This window comes from Grammomys surdaster, unplaced genomic scaffold, assembly GCF_004785775.1.
Source record: "Grammomys surdaster isolate TR1022 unplaced genomic scaffold, NIH_TR_1.0 327, whole genome shotgun sequence".
Taxonomy (NCBI): domain Eukaryota; kingdom Metazoa; phylum Chordata; class Mammalia; order Rodentia; family Muridae; genus Grammomys; species Grammomys surdaster.
The window spans coordinates 35041-43123 of record NW_021604746.1 but is presented as its reverse complement, the minus strand read 5'-3'; the positions used below and the strand labels follow the sequence as shown (position 1 = coordinate 43123).

Sequence of the window (8083 nt, the reverse complement as noted above, 5' to 3'; positions counted from 1 at the left end):
TATATATATATATATATATATATGCAGCAGAACACTGATACCCAGCAGCTTAAATAAAACTTCTAAAGAAAAATTTTAACAAACAATGAAAGTGCAAATGAGACATGAGATTGGTTTTGCCACATTGTTTTGCTAAAAAGGTTTTGGGATATTCTATAAATAATCTCAAGCTTATCCTATTTTACATGTCAGTGACTTTATATGAAAGAATTAGTACTATGAGAAAACATAATTTATATGACTGCTGGTCAATGATGAAGGCCCCATTCAATTTGTCTCTCTTTTGTCTCTTCATTTCAGTATTAAGTGATTTTCCTTACTGTAATTGTAGCACCTTGTAAAATTAGGAAAAATCATGTCTTAGGTTTGTTTTCTGATCTCCTAACTTTGACATTTTTGAAAGTTTCTTGAGGTTCTGTTTCTTTCATAGTGAAATTTCCCATTTCCTAAAATACTATCAGGACTTTGATAAGCATTGCTAGCATCTCTGCAGAGCTGTAAACGGTGTCTGTGTTATCTTTCCATTGACATTTCTTTTTGTCTTAACACTGATACTCAATGATTTTCATTGCTATAATTTTAATAGAATTTGAAATCTTGATTTCATCTTCTGAAGCATTTCAAATTTCAAATGCTTCAAAAAGTCAAAAAGACTTCAAATCTGTGCTTTCTTAAATTTCATACCATGATACCAGTCCTTTGCATATTTTGCTGAAATATCCCATTCCTGTTTAAAGGTATCCATTTAAGAGAAACCTCCTTGGCAATTGTGTACCCATGCTAGCGGTGTGTCAGTGTTTATGTGTTATATAGTTATTCTTCTGGTTTCCATCTGCTGTTTCTGTCTACATGCATGTTGGTCAGTGACTAATTCATTTTTGCAAGAACATAGTATTATGATACCACACATGTAATAGCTAAATCTTCGTGAATAGCTTGATTAATTGAGAGTTGAAGAAGCTGCACACTGACTTGCATGGTGGCTGCAGTAAGTTGGCTTCTCACTGACACTGCATCTCTGAGTTCTTTCTGTTGCATTGTCTTCAGGATTTGTTTTGTGGAAACCTGAGTATGCTCACTGACTATGTCGCACTGAACTAATGTGCACTCTTGGTGTACATTAGGTGAGTGTTTTTTTCATGACTAGGCGTGTGAAGCATTTTTAATGTGTACTAATTGGCAATTGTAACTGCCTTTTAGCATGATCTTTTAAAATTATTTGCTTCTTAATTGAAGGTATTTTTATTTGCTTGTGTTTTTTTGTTATATATTTTGGGTATTAACCTGTCATATGGTAAATAGCTAGCTAATACATTTAACTGCTCTATAGGCTCTTTTTTATACTTTTAATTTTTAGTATTTCCATGCATCTTTTTTGGCTTCAGTTCATACAAGAAGGTCCGTGTATAGAGTTCCTGGTTTTTGTGTGGATAGGTACTTTTCCAATATGTTTGGTTAATGAGGCTGCCTGTTATGTAATCCACCTATGTCATTTGGTTGACGATCACATGGTCATTGCTATTGTTCTCTTTCTGTCGAATAGGCCTGTATATCTACTCTTCTGCCACTCCCTTATCCTGGTGGTTATTTGGCTCTGCAGTATCATCTGGAATCACAGTTGGGATCACTCAGGATCTGTTTTATGTAGCCGGAGATGCTCTCCACACTCAGATTCTTTGTGCTTCAATGTAAAATTAGTTCTTCTGCTTTCCCAGTCTTTGGCCCCTCTTTGTCTTGTTCCCTGGGACTTGAATCAGGTTATTTGAATTTTCTCTTCATGGCTGTGTCATGAGCAGTCACTCATTCTCTATATGTGACCAGTAATAAGTCCCTGAAATGACTGTTGACTGTTACATGCAAAGATTCTCTGACCCAGACTGAAAGCAGGCTAAGCTGTGGTCAGAACCAGGCAAAGGCAGTTTGAGGACTTCTACATATAGCAAAATGTCATGAGTCACTTGCCTCCTGTGGCCTGTCACCTTCTCAGCTGCTTCTCTTGGCCAGGTTTCCACCGAATTGCACATATTTCCTTATCAGGAACTGGCCCAAAATTCAACTAGAAAGTCTTTCCTTAGGCAGAAAACTGTCTTCACACCATGACACTGCTTTAGGGAACTAAAGGAAGTAGTCACCAGTCTCTGATCCAGTAGACAGCTTTACTGTGCAGTGTTGACATACACAGGATCAGCTGATGTCCATCTAAAGTCTGAGCCCTGAGTTGAGTTCAACAGTTTTATATCCTGTCCCCCTGCATGCCTCCAAACCTTCCCCACATCCCGGCAGAACAAAGTGACATAGAGCCAGACTGGCTTCTTAGCTTTTTAAATAGAATTTGCTGAAGATTCTCATATGTAGAAAATATTTCTAAGGAGCAAAATATACCAGAAGTCACATACAGTTTTGAGGTTCAAGGAGAGGATATTCGGTAAGACGAGAGTTCTCATAGGCCTGTGCTACATCAGTAGATTAACATACAGTCTCTTGCAGGTTGGTAATATGGCACAGGTGGTCTTCATCTGGGTAAAATTTTTTAAATTTATTTATTTACTTTATGTATATGAGTGCTCTTTCTACGTGCATGCCAGAAGAGGGCATTGGAATGAAGGATAGACGTATAGATGGCTGGAAACCACTATGTGGTGGCGGGGAATGGAATTCAGGACCTCTGGAACAGTACTCTTAATCTCTGAGCCATCTCTCCAGCCCTCTGGGTAAGGTTATTGATGACTCTTCTTGCCCACTAGCTTACACTGCACCTTTTGTTGCTATGAAGACTATCATCAGGGCGTCTGAGATATTTCCTAGATATTATGGAGGTCTTAGTGGTCTGCTGTATTCTCAACCCTCATCTTGTTTTTATGTAAAACAACCTATGTTTATGGCTTATTTCAAAGATCATCAGATCTGAGCTTTCTCATGGAATATTTATAGTTTTTGAAGTTGAGAATTATACTTCTTCCTTAGTGCTGGTAGCGTGTACACACCTTTAATCCCAGCACTTGGGAGGCAGAGGTAGGCAGATCTTTGTGAGTTCAAGGCCAGAATGGTCTACATTGTGAATTCCAGGACAGCCAAAGCCACAGGGAGAAATCCTATCTCAAAATATCCACCCCCCCACCCCCTACCCCCCAAAGAAAATCCAAAGAATTATATTTCTTTGGAACAAGTTGCTGTCTGACCTGTATTAAACCCCCTTAAATTGAGATTTTTTTTCTCTTTCCTGTTTGGTCTGGATAAGATTGGGTGTGCTGTGCTGAGTGAGTGTGAACAGACTGGACACCCTTGTTCCTGTCCTGAGGAGGTTGGACTACTTCCAGTTTTCCTCATTTAGTAAAATGTGGACTTGAGGTTTGTGGCTTCTAGTGTTTACTATGCATAGGTATGTTTTACCCGTTCCCAGGTTCTTCAAATCTTTGATAATGAGCAAATGTGCACATTTCCCACAGGTGTTTTATGGATTATATTGACATGATCATGATCCTTCTGTTACAATGTAGATAGTCACAGGCTTACATTGAGTGATCTGCACATGTTGAAGCAGTCTTGTATTCTGAAGGGTAATATGGTGGTGCATATAGGTGGTTTCTGTCATCTCCAGAGGAGCTTTTACTGTTTGCAGTAGTTTGCATTCCCGACAGGAATTAGAATAAAAACCCACTTTGACATTTCTTCAAGTGAATTCCTTGGCATTTGATTGTATTTGTTGATTATTATTTTTGAGGGGGTAACACACACACACATACACACACACACACACACACACACACACACACATATATATATATATAATGTTATTGTCAAGATCAGTATGTAGGCAAGGCTAGCAGCAAATTAGAGTTACAGTTAACTCTGTGATTAACTGTATGATCCTCCATTTTTTCTTGTTTTTGTTATTTTATTTTATTCTATTTTTTGTGTACATTTGTTTTGGGAGTATGAATGTCTGTGTGCCTGGTGCCTGTGGAGGTCACAAGAGGGCACTGAATCTCCGGGGAGAGTAATTATGGATTGTCGTGAGTCTATAATTCAGGAAGTCTAGAAAAACAGTACATGCTCTTAACGACCACATCATCTCGACAGCCCCCAATTTGGTTTCTTCTCATTAGCCATTCTGGTGAGATGGAGTCTCAGTTATGCTCAAGTTTGAAATTCCCTGATAACTGAGGAATATGAACACATTAAATGATATTTCCAGGGAGCTATGGAGGTCTTTGACACTTCTGAGAATACGATACAATCCTACTTTGTTTTTTCAACCTGCTCATTCTTGGTGCTTCCTAAACTGGAGATTTGCTTATGATATTTCGTTATGTCCAATATTACTAAAGGATTTCTCAAGTATAAAAGTTTCTGGTGATATCTTCAGATAGATAATATAAACAGTCACACTATTGTTGAAAAGGATGCGTTCAATGTCTTTCCTACTGTATCTCTTTGTTTTTTTGTCACTTTTAAATTTCTGTAGTTGTTCTTTGATAATTATTATTTTGTCTGTATGGGTGTTTGGTCTGCATGTCTGTGTACTACATATATGCAGTGCCCACAGAGGTGGACGCTGTATCCTCTAGAACTATAGTCACAGACAGTTTTATGAGCTAACACGTAGTGTTGTTCTTTTTTTTTTTTTTTTGGTTTTTCGAGACAGGGTTTCTCTGTATAGCCCGGGCTGTCCTGGAACTCACTCTGTAGACCAGGCTGGCCTCGAACTCAGAAATCCGCCTGCCTCTGCCTCCCGAGTGCTGGGATTAAAGGCGTGCGCCACCACCGCCCGGCCGTAGTGTTGTTCTTGAACCCCAGTCCTCTGGAAGAACAAGCACTGCTCCTAAGCACCAAGCCTCACTCTATCCATCCCCTCTAGCTACTTTAAAATTCTACCTTAAGTATGACTGGAGAGAATGTGAACCTTTCCCCTATTATAGAACATTTTCTTCTTCCTGAACTGTAAACCTAGGTTGACACATACACACACCCTCACTTCCCCATTTCCTTTGGCTTTTGGAGACATGGTTCCTCTGTGTAGCCCTGGTGGTCCTGAAACTCACTCTGTAGACTAGATTGGTCTTGAATTCAGATATCTGCCTGCCTCTGCCTCCTGAGTGCTGGGATTAAAGGCATGGATAGCACATACACTGTTGAGGTAAAATTTTGTGCTATTTCAACTTCTACCAGGAATTTTATGATGAAATTTTAAGAATGGTGGCTGAAATTCTGTTCCTCCTGAGATTTCATGACTTAGGAGTTCTAGTCTAGAAGTTTTTGCTAGTATTCTGGATGATGGATTACTGGTGATACTGTTCTATTTCTCGTAAGGGTTAGTGCTTTCTTGTGTTGTACACAATGGGTTGCTTCCCAGTTCTCTTGTATTCAATAATCCCTCATGTAAAATGTAATCCTCCCTTTGTTCTAATGGATAATCCATATCTGATTCTTCTTTGCATATTTTTATTATCTAAAGAGTTTCTTGAATGAAACAAGATCTCCACAGACCACCAAAGACCACCAAGAGTTCAACTCATAAGCAAAAGCAAAGAGTCTTTATTCAAGCTCAAGCTTGGACCTTCTAACCTCCCCAGCACAGTGGATGGTGTGGAAGCTTCTGGGCTGGTAACAGCCTTGTGTTTTATCATGGTAGCAGGGTAAGACACTTTCCAGCTTGGCAGTTCCATGATTGGTTGACATTTGCTTGGCATACTTGTATTAACTAGTAATAATTTCAGCTTGCTATTTACAATGCTTAATCAATCTACATTAGACATTAGGTACTTTCCTCTTAAAAACTTACTGGTTGTTGCTAGGAGTAGAGTGGCTATTTGCCCAGGGGATTGTGATTGTTACCAGCATGACCTGGCTCCTGGAACAAGTTGGGGTTTTTCCAGTAGCTGAGTTCATTCAGAGGGCAAGGTAATCATAAAATGGAGTCTGAAAGCAAAATGGAATTTGTAGTGTTAAACTGTGCCCTCCAACACTATGCTAATTTGTGACCCCTTCAGATGCACTTCCTTCTCTGTCAATTCTAGCAGTCATTTTTCCTGTGTGTAATCTATTGTTGACAGTTATTTTCTCTCGGGGCTTTAAATGCATTATTCCATGCTGACTGAACATTAGAATATGGGTAAATGTTCATATGGATTGTACTTCCAAGCCCGTGTTGGCGTATGAGAAGATACTTGGAAAATGAGTGCCCGTTTCTGTAACAAGTAAATGTGAGCATAGCAAGATAGATCTAGGAGATGTGGCCGCCTCAGAGAGTCTCTCCTAGGGACAGTCTCCTCCTATAAGTCCAGAGACCCGTAGTCCGAATACAAAGCATAACTATCTTGAACTTTATTACTATATAAAGTGCAGTGCTCAATGCTATATAATGCTCATGCTCAGAGAACCAATAGTGAAGCACAGGTATCTGGAAACGCTTACATTCTTGCCCATCCTGTTTACTGCTTAGAACCTATACTAAGGGCTCTTTCAATGGGAGTCCCAGATGTGCAGCCATATGGCTGTTAGACGTGTATGTGTGTTTGAGGAAATACTACTTCCAGGTTTTAATGTAGAAGCCCTGGTCAGAAAACTTCATGGTGGAAGCATGTAAAAACATGAGTTACTCATCACACCAGAGGAAGCCCTCCAACCCATTCTCTGTGTATTAAAAATTAACCTTTTCGGTTGAAGACAAGGGCCAGATTAAGTCATGTGACACATTCCCTTTCTATATTAATTGAAATACAGCATCTGTCATTGGGCAGAAATGTTTTTGCTGATGGAGCTGACAGCACTACTCAGCCTGAATGTCACAGCGAGAGTTATGAAGAGGTATGCCAGGTGAAAACATCCTGATTTTTCTCTTAAAACTTCATACATGGCTGTGTCTACTTTTTAATCACCATCCTATTATTGACTATGAATCCCCTGGGCATAGAATTAGAGTCAAATGACAACAGCACCGTATTCTATTCTGGCTCTCAGTATTCTGTTGTGCATATTTTATTGTTATTGGTAACTTTTAGATCACACAAACTGTAACTTATCCTGGTTTTTCCATTTATATTATCGATATTAGAGTATTTACAGAAGAATAGTTATAGTGTTTGCATTATCTGTTTTTCTTGCTATTGCAGCTATTTCAAAGCACCTAGAATTTAGATTCATCCATGCTTCCCCAAATCTCTGTCTGCCACTTGCATTTCAAGAGAGTGGCCTTTGTAACTAACTATTGCTCCCTAGAGAGCTTGCACTATTACTGTGTCCTCTGTCATAGTCCTGTCACATCCCTGGTTAGCCAGTTTCTTCCTTTTAGTCCCTCTTGTACTTCACATATGTTGAGGGACAGGTTTTGAGCTGTAGCCAGGCTGTTGTCACATGTTCATAACTCCAACTGTGATGTTTTATGGCAGCATGAATTTCCATAAGTCATTCCCCATCTTTTAACCCTTACATTATTTCCCACTTTTCTGTAACGTTTCCTATTTGGATGTGCTAATATTACTTTTCCATCATAGGTTGTGCAGTTTCCCAAAATTAACAGTTTCTTGTTGCAAACAAAGTCTCGCTGACCGGGGCTGACAGCAGCGCTAGACTATGGTGCAAAGAGAACTATTTCAAAGTACTTTGAGTATCTTTTACATATAGTTGTATTTCAGGAGTGGATTTCCTCTTACACCCTGTGACTGTCCCAATCATTGGCTTTTACCAACTTTCCAGTGTCATCTGTGCATTTCTCTCATTGGTTTGTCCTCAGATGGAACCAGACATCCTTTTACTCACTAAATAGTCTTGGCATTATTACACTACTGGACATACTTTGCCTGGAAGTTTGGTATTGCAGCGCACAGAATCATCATATGTGGACAGCCATTGATATGTCACCCAGAAGCCTTCAGATCCCTTTTAGTACTTTAAATGCCACACCAGGGCTTCCAAGACATTTTTAGACACTGTGTGTGGTTTGCTGGCTTTTCAGAATCTTCTGTTGAAATGTACAAAACTAATTGATATTGTCTGTGCAGTTTATAACTTATTAAGACAGTTGTCAGCTCTGAGGTTTCTCATGGAATATTTACAGTTTTTGACTTGCAGAATTATGTTTCTT

General features: G+C 39.2%; 1 protein-coding gene across 2 annotated transcripts in view; it reads left to right on the top strand.

Moving 5' to 3' along the window:
* Positions 1–8083, top strand: part of LOC114630085 (zinc finger protein 239-like) — a 24819-nt gene that overhangs the window by 1452 nt on the left and 15284 nt on the right. The window contains exon 4 of one of the 2 annotated variants that reach the window (XM_028778161.1): positions 5456–5636. The gene's annotated coding sequence lies outside the window, so the exon portion shown is untranslated. Of the gene's footprint in view, positions 1–5367; positions 5637–8083 lie in introns of those variants that run through there. The other variant, XM_028778162.1, reaches the window with a different exon arrangement.